The sequence below is a fragment of the Oncorhynchus masou genome, chromosome 32 (assembly GCF_036934945.1).
Source record: "Oncorhynchus masou masou isolate Uvic2021 chromosome 32, UVic_Omas_1.1, whole genome shotgun sequence".
In the NCBI taxonomy this organism is placed as follows: Eukaryota; Metazoa; Chordata; class Actinopteri; order Salmoniformes; family Salmonidae; genus Oncorhynchus; species Oncorhynchus masou.
Genome location: NC_088243.1, coordinates 12,840,594 through 12,857,368, shown reverse-complemented (window position 1 = coordinate 12,857,368; position 16,775 = coordinate 12,840,594). Strand labels below are relative to the sequence as shown.

General features: G+C 46.6%; 1 long non-coding RNA gene across 1 annotated transcript; it reads right to left on the bottom strand.

Annotated features, from left to right (window-relative positions):
• Nucleotides 1–2,897: 2,897 nt before the first annotated feature.
• LOC135525600 (uncharacterized) lies at nucleotides 2,898–16,461 on the bottom strand. The gene is made up of 2 exons (XR_010453195.1): nucleotides 16,420–16,461; nucleotides 2,898–6,934 (listed from the first exon to the last, which is right to left on the bottom strand). It is a non-coding gene; the product is annotated as an uncharacterized LOC135525600 (long non-coding RNA).
• Nucleotides 16,462–16,775: the final 314 nt, after the last annotated feature.

The window sequence follows — 16,775 nt, the reverse complement described above, 5'->3', positions numbered from 1 at the left end:
CTTGAATTGAATTGACAGACAGACAGACAGACAGACAGACAGACAGACAGACAGACAGACAGGGAGGCAGGCAGACAGACAGACAGACAGACAGACAGACAGACAGGCAGGCAGGCAGACAGACAGACAGACAGACAGACAGACAGACAGACAGACAGACAGACAGGGGAGAGAGACAGACAGACGGGCGGGAGACAGACAGACGGGGGGAGAGAGCCCGACAGACAGACAGACAGACAGACAGACGGGGGGGAGAGACGGACGGACAGACAGACGGGGGGAGAGAGACAGACGGGCGGGAGACAGACAGACGGGGGGAGAGAGAGAGACAGACAGACAGACAGACAGACAGACAGACGGGGGGAGAGAGACAGAGACGGGGGAGAGAGACGGACAGACAGACGAGAGAGAGACGGACAGACAGACGGGAGAGATGGACAGACAGATGGGAGAGAGACGAACAGACAGACGGGCGAGAGACAGACAGACAGACAGACAGACAGACAGACAGACAGACAGACAGACAGACAGACAGACAGACAGACAGACAGAGGGGAGGGAGAGAGAGAGGAAGCGATTCCCAAACCTTCCATAATAAAGCCATCACCTACAGAGAGATGAACCTGGAGATCAGTCCCCTAAGCAAGCTCGTCCTGGGGCTCTGTTCACAAACACAAACAGACCCCACAGAGCCCCAGGACAGCAACACAATTAGACCCAAACAAATCATGAGAAATTAAAAAGATAATTACTTGACACATTTGGGAAGAATTGACCAAAAAACAGAGCAAACTAGAATGCTATTTGGCCCTAAACAGAGATTTCACAGTGGCAGAATACCTGACCACTGACTGACCCAAACTTAAGGAAAACGTTGACTATGTATAGACTCAGTGAGCAGAGCCTTGCTAATGAGAAAGGTCGCCATAGGCAGACATGGCTCTCAAGAGAAGACAGGCTATATGCACACTGCCAACAAAATGAGGTGGAAACTGAGCTGCACTTCCTAACATCCTGCCAAATGTATGACCATATTTCTCTCAGATTACTCAGAATAAGTGTGCAATAACAGCAGCAAGATTTGTGGCCTGTTGCCACAAGAAAAGGGCAATCAGTGAACACCATTGTAAATACAAACCATGTTTATGTTATTTGTTTTCCCGTTTTTAGGAATTAGCTGTAATTGGATAAACCTGAATTTTATACCAATTTATTCTGCTTGTTTACAGGCATTTCTGACTGGATGGTTCGTCTGCTGTTATTCTCTCTCTACATGCTGCTGGACAACAATAAGTGATTTCTTCTTGACTTGAAACCCAGATGAGTTCTTAGCGCTCCCTCCTCCTGACAGAAAGCCATTGTTTCTTACGTCACAGCTACCGGAAACTTTGGTTTGGGATTATTCAGTCTCATTGCTTTGAAATATACTGTATAGTACTGTAATAATAGCAGTACTGAGAGGGAATAACAGCACAACAATATATATTTTTTAGACTCACACAGAGAACAAATGGAAGAGCCACTCAGTCTGACCAGAGGAGAGCTGGAAAAAAGTTGACAGTTTAATTCACTAAACAAGCCCTTCCGTGCTATAGCAGGGATCAAAAAAACTACTGAGGGTGTTTGTAAATGTATGCTCAGATTTGTCAGGGCAGTCTTCCATCTAGATAAAGCAGCCAGTTCACCCGTGATACAAGTCAGTGTTCGACGTCCATCCATGTCTGAGGACGTCGGGAGATGGCATGGAAACTGGCCACTAGGGGCAGCAATGAGTGCTGTTACCTCCAAGTAGGATTCGGATTTGCGAGGGTGTTGTGGACAGGGTTGGCTAGGGTGTTGTGGACAGGGTTGGCAGATGGGGGTACGCATCTGCCGCAGATTTCAAAGGTTGCAAGTTCAAATCCAGCAAGTTAATGTAATTTTTGTTTTAAGCCTGTCCCAAACCTTAACCATTCGGAGTTAATGCCTAACCTTGAGATGTCGGTGTTAATACCTAAACTTAACCTTCATTATACACTTTGAAATTTGACTTTTTGCAACAACTTGGATGAACATCTAATTCGGATGTGAGACCTAGTTGAGATAAGGCCTTACCTGGAACCTCTATCAGGCCTCATCCTGTCCTACCTCTCCACTACCCTCAGGATAAACCTGCTGAGAGAGAGAGAGAGAGAGAGAGACACACACACACAATGCGTGTTTGTGCCTGTGTGTGTGTGTGTCTCAGCAGTGTGTTGTGTGCTGGCGTGAGTGTGAGATTTGTGTTTTCTCACTCTGTGCCACTCGAGATCATTGTGAAACTCTATATTTTTCGATATATCTTTTGGTTTAGATCTTTTTATCTGCTGTCTTTATCTTTAGCCTTGTTGTTATTTTGAACTGCTTATGTTTCTATTACAGCTGGTATATGAATATTTCTACAAACATGATAGTTATGTGTTTGTGGATTCTATAAATACTCTGATGATCTCTGCTGTCAGAGGTTCTGCTCCAGTAACAAGACAGTGTCTGAATCCATAATGGCACACTATTCCCTATAGAGTACACTACTTTTGAAAAGAAAAGTGGTGCACTATGTAGGGAATAGGTTGTGATATGGGACTCAGTCACATCTCCTCTGGGCTTCCGCTTTGACTGCAGTGGGCTAAATCAGGTTCACACAGACTGTTTCTTGGTAGTTTTAAACAAATCTACTTTGACACAAAAGTACCCACCTCACACACATGGTTATGGGCTTAAAAAAAACGACACCTGTACCATGTCAGATATAGAGTAGAAATGTATTTGCGTTTGCGCCCCAATGTTACACTTTATGTACCTTACATCTGTAATGATTCCCGTCCTCCTCTTCTGAGGAGTAGTAGTAAGAAGGATCGGAGGACCAATGCGCAACGTGGTACGTGTTCATATTATTTATTACAACAAGCGAACACTGAAACAAAACAATAAACGACACGTGAAAATATCAACCGAAACAGTTCCGTGTGGAACACACAGACACAGAAAATAAACACCCACGAAACACAGTTGGAAAAATGCTACCATAGTATGATTCTCAATCAGAGACAACTAACGACCTGTCTCTGATTGAGAACCATACCAGGCCGAACTCAAAACACAACATAGAAAAACGAGCATAGACAACCCACCCAACTCACGCCCTGACCATATTAAAACAAAGACCTAAATAAAAGGTCAGAACGTGACAACATCACAGAAGACTGTAATATAACTAAACCTGTTTGACATAGAAACATCAGATTTTCAGAGATTTTTATTTTGATTAATTATTAAAAAAAATATGAATTACATTCCATCCACGAGGCCACTAGGTCATTTGACTACAGTTGTAACTCTAACGTGACCTGTGATGTCATCTTCTACAGTGTCTGTTGTTTATATCTAAAGGCTTCATTTATTTAGGGTGTGTGTATGTGTGTGTGAATGTGGTTATTTAAATAATCACCCTGACTGCTAAACTGTTCCCATACGCTGTTACATGCTGCCTCTATGTATCGATGTCTTCAGGAAACAGATGGTGAAGAACACAACTGAGAAACCAGGGACGAATAAGACACTACTATCTCACAAAGGGCTTGGAAATACATTGAGACCAATATAATTGTCTGTTCCTTCATATCTGCTAATGAATTGGTTACGTTATCTTATTCCTCGTCTGTCCTCTGCATTCCCATGCCTGCCTCCTTGTGATAGAACTAGGACTACTAAGTCAAGTGTAAGTGTTGTGTCACTCGTTAGTGTCTGGGTGTGTTTCCACAACCTGTCAGGCAGCCATTAGTCTCTCACTCAGGGCCCATGTAAACCTCCCCACCTCTCGCTCGCTGTCACACTTCAAGATCTGTGTTCATATACCATTTTGAAATAATTTCAAATTCTTTAGCTGAGCTTGATTGAGCTTGCCTGTTGCAATGTAAACAATAGAAAAGTCCCAAAAGTGCAAACCCTGCACACCTGACACTCCAGACAGGCTAAAACCAATGCTCAAAAGTTGTTTAAAGATTTCCAATAGTATTTGAACCCAGTTCTGCTCTTCTCACCCAGCATATGTTTTCTTTCTCTCTTTTTTTAGGTCAAGGGTGAACACTTCGTCTGAAAAAGCATGTGACACTAGATCCTGCTAGCTAATGTGCGCATGACTAAGGTAAGCAATGTGTCAGTCATAAGCCTGCTGTACATAATAGGTGTGTGTGTGTGTATGCGTGTGTGTGTGCGCAGGGCAGAGGATTGACTAAGCTACATCTACAGGGTCAGTCAGTTGTTTTAATGACCTGTTATCAGTCTAAATCTGACACTGAGGATCACAGAGATACAAACGTTAATAGATAAAGAACCTGGCCATGTCTCTAGTTCCCATAGTCCATTTCCCTGGAACAGCAATGTAGCCTAGACGATCTACATCCCAAATGGCACCCTATTCCCTACATAGTGCACTACTTTTGACCAGGGTTCTATGGGTTCAATTGGGACACATCCGAGGTCTAGCTTGAGAAGAATCGGGTGAGATCTTTAGCTAGAGAATAAACATTGTATATTGAAGTAGGCTATGTAGCAGTGAGCACAGTATGAATTGTGGTTAATTCGTCTACTCTACCCTCACACCGTTTCTGTCTTTGACTGTTCACCTAGTTCAACAGGGCTGATGAAATAGTCACAGTGCTCTGGCAACATTCTGTTCAATCATAAACGTGCCTCTGGATAGCCCCTGTAATCCAAACCCTACCCCTCATTCATTCATTATTCCACTGCAGGCCTTCCTAAGGTGGGTGATGATTACCCCTTCCATAATCACACACACACGTAAGTTGCCTTGATACTCTCACTCAGCTGGGACCAGAGTTAAGTGGAAATAGCACTCACTGTTTGCTTTCCCTCCTTTCCCAAACAGAGATGGAGAACCAACCACTGATAGAACTATTACACAGTCTACCTGGCTGTTGTGCAACTTAAGCCTGCTATCAGGCAAACTCTTTCTAGGCTTTCGGGTGAGGCTACTGCTGACAGAAGAAACCTAAGTGCCGGGTTCCCAGACACAGATTAAGGCTTGTCCTGGACTAAAGGTTTACGCATGCTTCGGTTCGGCTGAACTCGGCTAGGCGAACTGAACGAGTGTGCTCCCATATCTTCAACCTTCACTTGACCTTCGCATTTTAGTATACTGTAAACGAACAGTATCGTTTCAGTTGAGTGTACTAGAACTTCGCCTGTCTACCGAAGTTGATGCTGTTGCTATGCAACCTCTAGCTACCTTGTTAGCTTAAGAAATTACTAGCTAAACATTTTACGATTTCAGTATGTTCGTAAATTTAATCTGCAGTGCCAGAGTGCGCTCTGGGCATTCGTAAACCCAGAGCGTTGTCAGATTGTAAATTCAGAGTGTTTGGTTCTCGGAGGGTTCAGAACACACACTGGACCCTCTGGCAGAGGAGTAGGATTGATCTGAGTGTTCAATGACAGTCAAGCATCCAAGCTAACTGGCTAGTGTTGGCTAGTTACTTCCAGACACAAATGAAAGAACACCTCACTCTTACCATTTTCCTCACCATAACAGAGCTGGTGAGGCTATTTTCATGTTATACAGAGCGTTGGTGACTGTAACTGTGCTGCTGGCAACAATTTATGCAGTTTTTTTTAGGATGTTTACTGACACCGGCCATAGTCAATGGTGCACGAGAGGGCTATGAAATTGGAGTAGATAGCCAAATTAGCTAAGAATAATGTGAATAATCAAGTCAATTAATGTTGGTTAGTTAGTTAGATAATATACTACCTGTCAAGTTTGATGTAACATCAGGTAACTAGCTAACATACTGCTGTAATGCTAAGCGGTTCGTAAGGATAGCGTAGCTAACAAATTGTCGGCTAACATAACATGTAACATAACTGATTTGAAAAGTCATTACTTTATTACATTGCTCAACATTTTCTTAACATTTGTCAGTTTACTCAATTCACATCACAAATAGTACAGTTAGTGCAGTTAGTATGAGTATTCGAACACTCAAGAAATCTGTCATTCATTTTGAGGTTTTTGCAGAGGAGATAAGAAGCATTTTCAAAGGTGATATTTAATTGAAAGTGTTGATGGCTGAGAAATGTAGGTAGGGAAACTGGTCCCACAGGCACTGTAGGTGTTCATTGCTCCTACTGTAGTTATTAATTTCCATCATGTCAGTATAATGGTAAGTCATGTCCACATCCCATTATGGAACGCATCTTCTTGTCACCAAGTTTCAAAGAGTCTTGCACCACTGAGCCAAGCACACGCTCAACTCTGCCGTTTGTGGTTTTGTGTGTGTGTGTTCCCGCGTGTGCATATGAACAACCACTTCCTGATGTGCACGTTTGCGATGCCTGTACAATGTATGTATGCACCTAACAGCTCACAAACAGGATGCAGCCTACTGTCCTATTTTGCTCCCCTGAAAGGCTGCAACCGGAAAGACAACATGGTGATGAGCACAAGCTGTTCTCACCTGGGTCGGCTTGAATAGAGGGAGATAGAGAGAAATATTGTTTTCGGTCACAAAAGCCTGCAGGTATGATGCATTGTGATGCAGTATAAGGCTTCTCATGAGCATGTATAATCCCAGATTTCTACTGTTTTGTTCTTTGGAGGTCAGGAGCGTTGTCATTTCTTAAACTGCTGTTCTGTTCTTGAGGATTCTTAGTAGCTACTTTTCGTTGGGGCTAAGCTCTTTACAACACTGAGGTTAAGGTTACTTGGCACCCAAAGTTGTTGAGAAACCCTTTGTTTACACAGGTGAGCAGTCTCATCTGTCTACCTGTCATGATTCGGGGGAGGGCCTAAAGTAGTCCCAGGCCCCCAGCAGGTGCTCCCTCTCTCCTGGCCTCTCATGGCCTGCTCAGGGCGACACACAGGAACAAGACAATCCATCAGAAGCAACAACCTGAACTGGGGAAACAAGAAGGGCCTTATGGGTCAACTGCCTGAGGTTAGCACTCAACATAGTAAAAGTTAGTTCCATTGTAAGGAGTTACATCCTGATCTGCTCTGGACATCTCTGCCATCTGATTCAACACTCAGTGAGGGCAGAGGAAAGTGTCTGGTACAATCAGCTCAAATAAAATAGTCCAGTAGTCATGAAAAAGGAGAAAATGTTTTTAAGCAGGGTAATGCCGCACTTACGTGCTAATCGGAACGAGGAAACTCAGAAATGTCCAACTCGCTAACTGGTTGAATGAGGCACGTGTTGTATAACTACAACTAGTTGGCAAGTCAGAAATGTCAGAGTTCTGACTAGCACGTGAATGCAGCATACACCCATCTGTACACCCATCTGTACACCCATCTGGGAATGGCGCTGGCTTGGATAGCAGCCATTTCACGGGTCCTGACCAATTATGCTGTTTTGTGTTTTTGTTTTGCACCGATCTTAACTTTCTTTGGACATAATGTTTCTCCATCGTTACCTATGACCAAAAATAGCTTCTGGAAATCAGAACAGCAATTACTAACCCCGATTTGGATGACAAATTCTACTTCAATGACTCGGCAGCACAGGACAAACTACTCACCCAGGATTAGGCCCTAATCCACGACCCTCTGAAGTGGAAAAGACGGTGATATAGAGGCCGAAGTAGGGGAAACCTGAGGAAACTACGATATAGAGAACAAAGTGGCGGCAGCCTGAGGAAACTACGATATAGAGGCCGAAGTAGGGGCAACCTGAGGAAACTACGATATAGAGGCCGAAGTAGGGGCAGCCTGAGGAAACTACGATATAGAGCCCAAAGTGGCGGCAGCCTGAGGAAACTACGATATAGAGGCCGAAGTAGGGGCAACCTGAGGAAACTACGATATAGAGGCCGAAGTAGGGGCAACCTGAGGAAACTACAATATAGAGGCCGGAGTGGGGAAAACCTGAGGACATTACGATATAGAGGCTGACATGGGGTCAGCCTGAGGAAACTACGATATAGAGGCCGACGTAGGGTCAGCCTGAGGAAACTACGATATAGAGCCGGCGTGGGAGCAACCTGAGGAAACCATGATATAGAGCCCGATGTGGGAGGATCCTGATGAAACTACGATATAGAGGCCATCGTGGGGGCAACCTGATGAAACTACGATATAGAGGCCAACGTGGGGGCAACCTGATGAAACTACAATATAGAGCCCGACGTGGGGGCAACCTGATGAAACTACGATATAGAGGCCAATGTGGGGGCAACCTGATGACACTACAATATAGAGGACGAAGTGGGGTCAACCTGATGAAACTACGATATAGAGGACGACGTGGGGTCAACCTGATGAAACTACGATATAGAGGCCAATGTGGGGGCAACCTGATGAAACTACGATATAGAGGCCAATGTGGGGGCAACCTGATGAAACTACAATATAGAGGACGACGTGGGGTCAACCTGATGAAACTACGATATAGAGGACGACGTGGGGTCAACCTGATGAAACTACGATATAGAGGCCAACGTGGGGGCAACCTGATGAAACGACGATATAGAGCCCGAAGTGGGGGCAACCTGATGAAACTACGATATAGAGGCCATCGTGGGGGCAACCTGATGAAACTACGATATAGAGGCCAACATGGGGGTCACCTGATGAAACCACGATATAGAGGACGGCGTGCGGGCAACCTGATGAAACTACGATATAGAGCCCGACGTGGGGGCAACCTGATGAAACTACAATATAGAGGATGACGTGGGGGCAACCTGATGAAACTACAATATAGAGCCCGACGTGGGGGCAACCTGATGAAACTACAATATAGAGCCCGACGTGGGGGCAACCTGATGAAACTACAATATAGAGGACGACGTGGGGGCAACCTGATGAAACTACGATATAGAGGCCGACGTGGGGGCAACCTGATGAAACTACGATATAGAGCCCGACGTGGGGGCAACCTGATGAAACTACGATATAGGGGGCAACCTGATGAAACCACGATATAGAGGACGACGCGGGGGCAACCTGATGAAACTACGATATAGAGCCCGACGTGGGGGCAACCTGATGAAACTACGATATAGAGGCCAACGTGGGGTCAACCTGATGAAACTACGATATAGAGGACGACGTGGGGGCAACCTGATGAAACTACGATATAGAGGCGAACGTGGGGGCAACCTGATGAAACCACGATATAGAGGATAACGCGGGGGCAACCTGATGAAACTACGATATAGAGCCCGACGTGGGGGCAACCTGATGAAACTACAATATAGAGGAAGACGTGGGGTCAACCTGATGAAACTAAGATATAGAGGACGACGTGGGGTCAACCTGTTGAAACTACGATATAGAGGCCGACGTGGGGGCAACCTGATGAAACTACGATATAGAGGCCAACATGGGGGCAACCTGATGAAACGACGATATAGAGCCCGAAGTGGGGGCAACCTGATGAAACTACGATATAGAGGCCATCGTGGGGGCAACCTGATGAAACTACGATATAGAGGCCGACGTGGGGGCAACCTGATGAAACTACGATATAGAGGACGACGTGGGGGCAACCTGATGAAACTACGATATAGAGCCCGACGTGGGGTCAACCTGATGAAACTACGATATAGGGGGCAACCTGATGAAACCACGATATAGAGGATGACGTGGGGGCAACCTGATGAAACTACGATATAGAGGCCAATGTGTTGGCAACCTGATGAAACTACAATATAGAGGACGACGTGGGGTCAACCGGATGAAACTACGATATAGAGGACGACATGGGGTCAACCTGATGAAACTACAATATAGAGGCCAATGTGGGGGCAACCTGATGAAACTACGATATAGAGCCCGACGTGGGGTCAACCTGATGAAACTACGATATAGAGGCCAATGTGGGGGCAACCTGATGAAACTACAATATAGAGGACGACGTGGGGGCAAACTGATGAAACTACGATATGGAGGCCAACGTGGCGGCAACCTGATGAAACTACGATATAGAGGCCAACATGGGGGCAACCTGATGAAACCACGATATAGAGGACAACGCGGGGGCAACCTGATGAAACTACGATATAGAGCACGACGTGGGGGCAACCTGATGAAACTACAATATAGAGGATGTCGTGGGGGCAACCTGATGAAACTACGATATAGAGGCCGACGTGTGGGCAACCTGATGAAACTACATCATAGAGCCCGACGTGGGGGCAACCTGATGAAACTACGATATAGAGCCCGACGTGGGGTCAAACTGATGAAACTACGATATAGAGGCCAACATGGGGGCAACCTGATGACACCACGATATGGAGGACGACGCGGGGGCAACCTGATGAAACTACGATACAGAGCCCGATGTGGGGGCAACCTGATGAAACTACGATATAGAGGCCAATGTGGGGGCAACCTGATGAAACTACGATATAGAGGCCAATGTGGGGGCAACCTGATGAAACTACAATATAGAGGACGATGTGGGGTCAACCTGATGAAACTACGATATAGAGGACGACGTGGGGTCAACCTGATGAAACTACGATATAGAGGCCAACGTGGGGGCAACCTGACGAAACGACGATATAGAGCCTGAAGTGGGGGCAACCTGATGAAACTACGATATAGAGGCCATCGTGGGGGCAACCTGATGAAACCACGATATAGAGGACAACGCGGGGGCAACCTGATGAAACTACGATATAGAGCACGACGTGGGGGCAACCTGATGAAACTACAATATAGAGGATGTCGTGGGGGCAACCTGATGAAACTACGATATAGAGGCCGACGTGGGGGCAACCTGATGAAACTACATCATAGAGCCCGACGTGGGGGCAACCTGATGAAACTACGATATAGAGCCCGACGTGGGGTCAAACTGATGAAACTACGATATAGAGGCCAACATGGGGGCAACCTGATGACACCACGATATGGAGGACGACGCGGGGGCAACCTGATGAAACTACGATACAGAGCCCGATGTGGGGGCAACCTGATGAAACTACGATATAGAGGCCAATGTGGGGGCAACCTGATGAAACTACGATATAGAGGCCAATGTGGGGGCAACCTGATGAAACTACAATATAGAGCCCGATGTGGGGGCAACCTGATGAAACTACGATATAGAGGCCAATGTGGGGGCAACCTGATGAAACTACGATATAGAGGCCAATGTGGGGGCAACCTGATGAAACTACAATATAGAGGACGATGTGGGGTCAACCTGATGAAACTACGATATAGAGGCCGACGTGGGGGCAACCTGATGAAACTACGATATAGAGGCCAATGTGGGGGCAACCTGATGAAACTACGATATAGAGGACGATGTGGGGGCAACCTGATGAAACTACGATATAGAGGCCGACGTGGGGGCAACCTGATGAAACTACGATATAGAGGACGACGTGGGGGCAACCTGATGAAACTACGATATAGAGCCCGACGTGGGGGCAACCTGATGAAACTACGATATAGAGGACGACGTGGGGGCAACCTGATGAAACTACGATATAGAGCCCGATGTGGGGGCAACCTGATGAAACTACGATATAGAGGCCAATGTGGGGGCAACCTGATGAAACTACGATATAGAGGCAAATGTGGGGGCAACCTGATGAAACTACAATATAGAGGACGACGTGGGGTCAACCTGATGAAACTACGATATAGAGGACGACGTGGGGTCAACCTGATGAAACTACGATATAGAGGCCAACGTGGGGGCAACCTGACGAAACAACGATATAGAGCCTGAAGTGGGGGCAACCTGATGAAACTACGATATAGAGGCCATCGTGGGGGCAACCTGATGAAACTACGATATAGAGGCCAATGTGGGGGCAACCTGATGAAACTACGATATAGAGGACGATGTGGGGGCAACCTGATGAAACTACAATATAGAGGACGACGTGGGGGCAACCTGATGAAACCACGATATAGAGGCCGACGTGGGGGCAATCTGATGAAACTACGATATAGAGCCCGACGTGGGGGCAACCTGATGAAACTACGATATAGAGGACGACGTGGGGGCAACCTGATGAAACTACGATATAGAGCCCGACGTGGGGGCAACCTGATGAAACTACGATATAGAGGACGACGTGGGGGCAACCTGATGAAACTACGATATAGAGGCCAACGTGGGGGCAACCTGATGAAACTACGATATAGAGCCCGACGTGGGGGCAACCTGATGAAACTACAATATAGAGCCCGACGTAGGGGCAGCTGATGAAACTACGATATAGAGCCCGACGTGGGGGCAACCTGATGAAACTACAATATAGAGGACGACGTGGGGGAAACCTGATGAAACTACGATATAGAGGCCGACGTGGGGGCAATCTGATGAAACTACGATATAGAGCCCGACGTGGGGGCAACCTGATGAAACTACGATATAGAGGACGACGTGGGGGCAACCTGATGAAACTACGATATAGAGCCCGACGTGGGGGCAACCTGATGAAACTACGATATAGAGGACGACGTGGGGGCAACCTGATGAAACTACGATATAGAGGCCAACGTGGGGGCAACCTGATGAAACTACGATATAGAGCCCGACGTGGGGGCAACCTGATGAAACTACAATATAGAGCCCGACGTAGGGGCAGCTGATGAAACTACGATATAGAGCCCGACGTGGGGGCAACCTGATGAAACTACGATATAGAGGCCAATGTGGGGGCAACCTGATGAAACTACGATATAGAGGCCGACGTGGGGGCAAACTGATGAAACTACGATATAGAGCCCGACGTGGGGACAACCTGATGAAACTACGATATAGAGCCCGACGTGGGGTCAACCTGATGAAACTACGATATAGAGGCCAACATGGGGGCAACCTGATGAAACCACGATATAGAGGACGACGCGGGGGCAACCTGATGAAACTACGATATAGAGCGCGACGTGGGGGCAACCTGATGAAACTACGATATAGAGGCCAATGTGTTGGCAACCTGATGAAACTACAATATAGAGGACGACGTGGGGTCAACCTGATGAAACTACGATATAGAGGATGACGTGGGGTCAACCTGATGAAACTACAATATAGAGGCCAACGTGGGGGCAACCTGATGAAACTACGATATAGAGCCCGACGTGGGGGCAACCTGATGAAACTACGATATAGAGGCCAACGTGGGGGCAACCTGATGAAACTACGATATAGAGCCTGATGTGGGGGCAACCTGATGAAACTATGATATAGAGGCCGACGTGGGGCCAACCTGATGAAACTATGATATAGAAGCCGAAGTGGGGGCAACCTGATGAAACTACAATATCGAGCCTGATGTGGGGGCAACCTGATGAAACTATGATTTGGAGGCCGAAGTGGGGGCAACGTTATGAAACTACAATATAGAGCCTGACGTGGGGGCAACCTGATGAAACAATGATATAGAGGCCAAAGTGGGAGCAACGTGATGAAACCAAGGCAACGAGTTAAAAAATAACGCTTCTACCCTCTGTTCGATTGGTGAATGTACAATCACTGGAGAACAAACTAGATGAGCTCAGTTCGAGACTATCCTATCAATGGGACCTGAAGAATTGTGCTTCATGGAGTCGTGGCTGAACGAGGACATGGTTAATATAAATATAGCTGTTTTTTCTATGCATCGGTAGGACAGAAAGTCATCGTCTCAAACTCAAGGGCGGGGGTGTGTGTCTGTTAACAACAGCTGGTGCACAATCTCTAAAATATAAGTCTCGAGGTTCTACTTGCCTGAGTTAGAAAACCTCATGATAAGCTGTAGACCATACTGTTTACCAAGGCAGTTTTCATCTATATTTTTCGTAGCTGTCTACTGACCACCACAAACCGATGCTGGCACTAAGACCTCGACAAACTATAAAGGGCTATAGGCCAATAAGAAAATTCTCATCCAGAGGCAGCGCTCCTAGTGGCCGGCGATGTTAATGCAGGAAAACTCAACTCTGTTTTACCAGCATGTCACCTGTGCAACTAGAAGAAAAACAACTCTAGATCACCTTTACTCTACACACAGAGACACATACAAAGTTCTCCCGTTTGGCAAATCTGACCAAAACCTCAAACAGGAAGTACCAGTGACACACTCAATTCGGAAGTGGTCAGATGAAGCAGATGCTAAGCAACAGGACTGTTTTGCTAGCACAGACTGGAATATGTTCTGGGATTCATCCAATGGCATTGAGGAGTACACCACATCAGTCACCGGCTTCATTAATAAGTGCATCGTTGAAGTCGTCCATACAGTGACCGTAAGGACACATCCCAACCAGAAGCCATGGATTACAGGCAACATCCGCACTAAACTAAAGGTTAGAGCTGCCGCTTTCAAGGAGTGGGACACTAACCCAGGCACTTATACAAAATCCCGCTATGCCCTCCAATGAACTATCAAACAGGCAAAGCATCAATACAGGACTAAGATCAAATCCTACTATACCGGCTCTGACACTCATTGGATGTGGCAGGACCTGCAAACTATCACAGATTGCAAACGGAAACTCAGCAATGTGATGCCCAGTGACATGAGCCTTCCAGAGTAGCTAAATGCCTTCTATGCTCGCTTTGAGACAAGCAACACTGAACCATGTGTGAGAACACCAGCTGTTCCGGACGACTACGTGATCACGCCCTCTGTAGCCGGTGTGAATAAGATCTTTAAACAGGTTCACATTCACAGGGCCAGACGGATTAACAGGACACATACTCAGTGCATGCAGTGACCAGCTGGAAATACTCTTTAAAAATATATATATTAAGGTATTCCCAGGCGGTCTCCCGTCTCAGTACTAACCAAGCCCGACCCTGACCGCTGCGCCACCCAGGCCCCCCTGACATTTTCAACCTCTCCCTGACTGTAATACCTACTCGTTTCAAGTAGACTACCATAGCCTTGTGCCCAAGAAAACCAAGGGAACCGGTCTAAATGACTATCGCCCTATGACTATCGACTACTATTGCATACCACCCCAACAGATCCACAGATGATGCAATCTCTATTGCCCTCTACACTTTCCTTTGCCACTTGGACAAAAGGAACACCTACATGAGAATGCTATTCATTGACAGCTTAGCATTGAACACCATAGTGCCCTCAAATCTCATCACTAAGCTAAGGTACTTGGGACAGAAAACCTACCTCTGCAACTGGATCCTGGACTTCCCGACAGGCCGCCTCCAGTTGGTGAAGGGAGGCAAAAACACATCCGCCACACTGACCCCTCAGGGGTGCATGCTAAGTCCCCTCCTGAACTCCCTGTTGACCCACGACTGCGTGGCCACGCACAACTCCAACATTAAGTTTGCCAACGACGAGACCACCTGCAGGGAGGTCAGAGACCTGGAAGTGTGGTGCCAGGACGACAACCTCTCCCTCAATGTCAGTAAGACCAAAGAGCTGACCGTGAACTACAGGAAATGGAGGGCCGATCCCATCCCTATTCACATAGACAGGACTGTAGTAGAGCGGTTTGAGAGTTTCAAGTTTCTTGGTGTCCACATCACTAAGGATCTATCATGGTCCAAACACACCAACACAGTTGTGAAGAGGGAACGAGAACGCCTCTTCCCCCTCAGGTTGAAAAGATTTGGCATGGGCTTTCAGATCCTCAAGAAGTCCTACAGCTGTACCATCAAGCGCATCTTGACTGGCTGCATCACCGCTTGGTATGGCAAATGCTTGGCATCCGACCGCAAGGCACTACAGAGGGTAGTACGTACGGACCAGTGTCACTGGGGCCGAAATCCCTGCCATCAAGACTTCTATTCCAGGTGATCTCAAAAGGACAAGAAACGTGTCCAAGACTCCAGCCACCCAAGCTAGACTGTTCTCTCAGCGACCACACGGCAAGCAGTACCAATGCACCAAGTCTGGAACCCACAGAACCCTGAACAGCTTCTACCCCCAAGCCATGAGACTTTTAAACAAGGCTGCTAAATAGCTACCCAGATTACCTCATTGACCATTGTTGCACTAACTCTTGCACTGACTATGCACACTGGACTCTACCCACACTGACACCCCAATACACACACTACATTCACACAAATGCCACACACACGCTGCTGCTACTGTCGATCCTGTTGCCTAATCACTTTACCCCTCCCTATATACATAGCTACCTCAATGACCTCATACTGCTGCACATCGACTCGGTGCTTGTTCTCCCTGTATATAGCCATGTTATTACCTCGTACTGCTGCACATCGACTCGGTGCTTGTTCTCCCTGTATATAGCCATGTTATTTTTACTCTTTGTTCACCGTGTACATATTCCTTGCGTCACTATTTCCATTTTTTTCTCTCTGCATTGTTAGAAATGGACCTATAAGTATTTCACTGTTAGTCAACACCCATTGCCTACCCATCTCTGACTAGGTTTCTCGACAGACGGACAGGCCCTCCTTATCAGCCTGTCATAACTTTACTGACCTGATCAACATATCCAGGGAAACCGAGCGTGGTCGCAGTCTGTGTAATCAAAGCAGCTCAGTTTGATCACCCTGATCCAATACCACTAACAGGTCTATCTAGTCCAATCAAAAGGCTGCACCCTCTTGTCCACCAATCATCTACTGGCTCAATGCAACACCCTCCGCCCGACATAACAGCGTCACCATGGATCTCTTTCTACGCCACGTAATGTTAAATTCAATAAACTTGACTGTTTTCACCCATTTAAGTGGTATTTAGTAAATAGCAGTCTGTGCTTGTTAAGGTAAATCAGTGTCAGCATCCTCACCAAAAGATGATTGTCTAGATTATGGAACATGTTGCAACAGGAATTT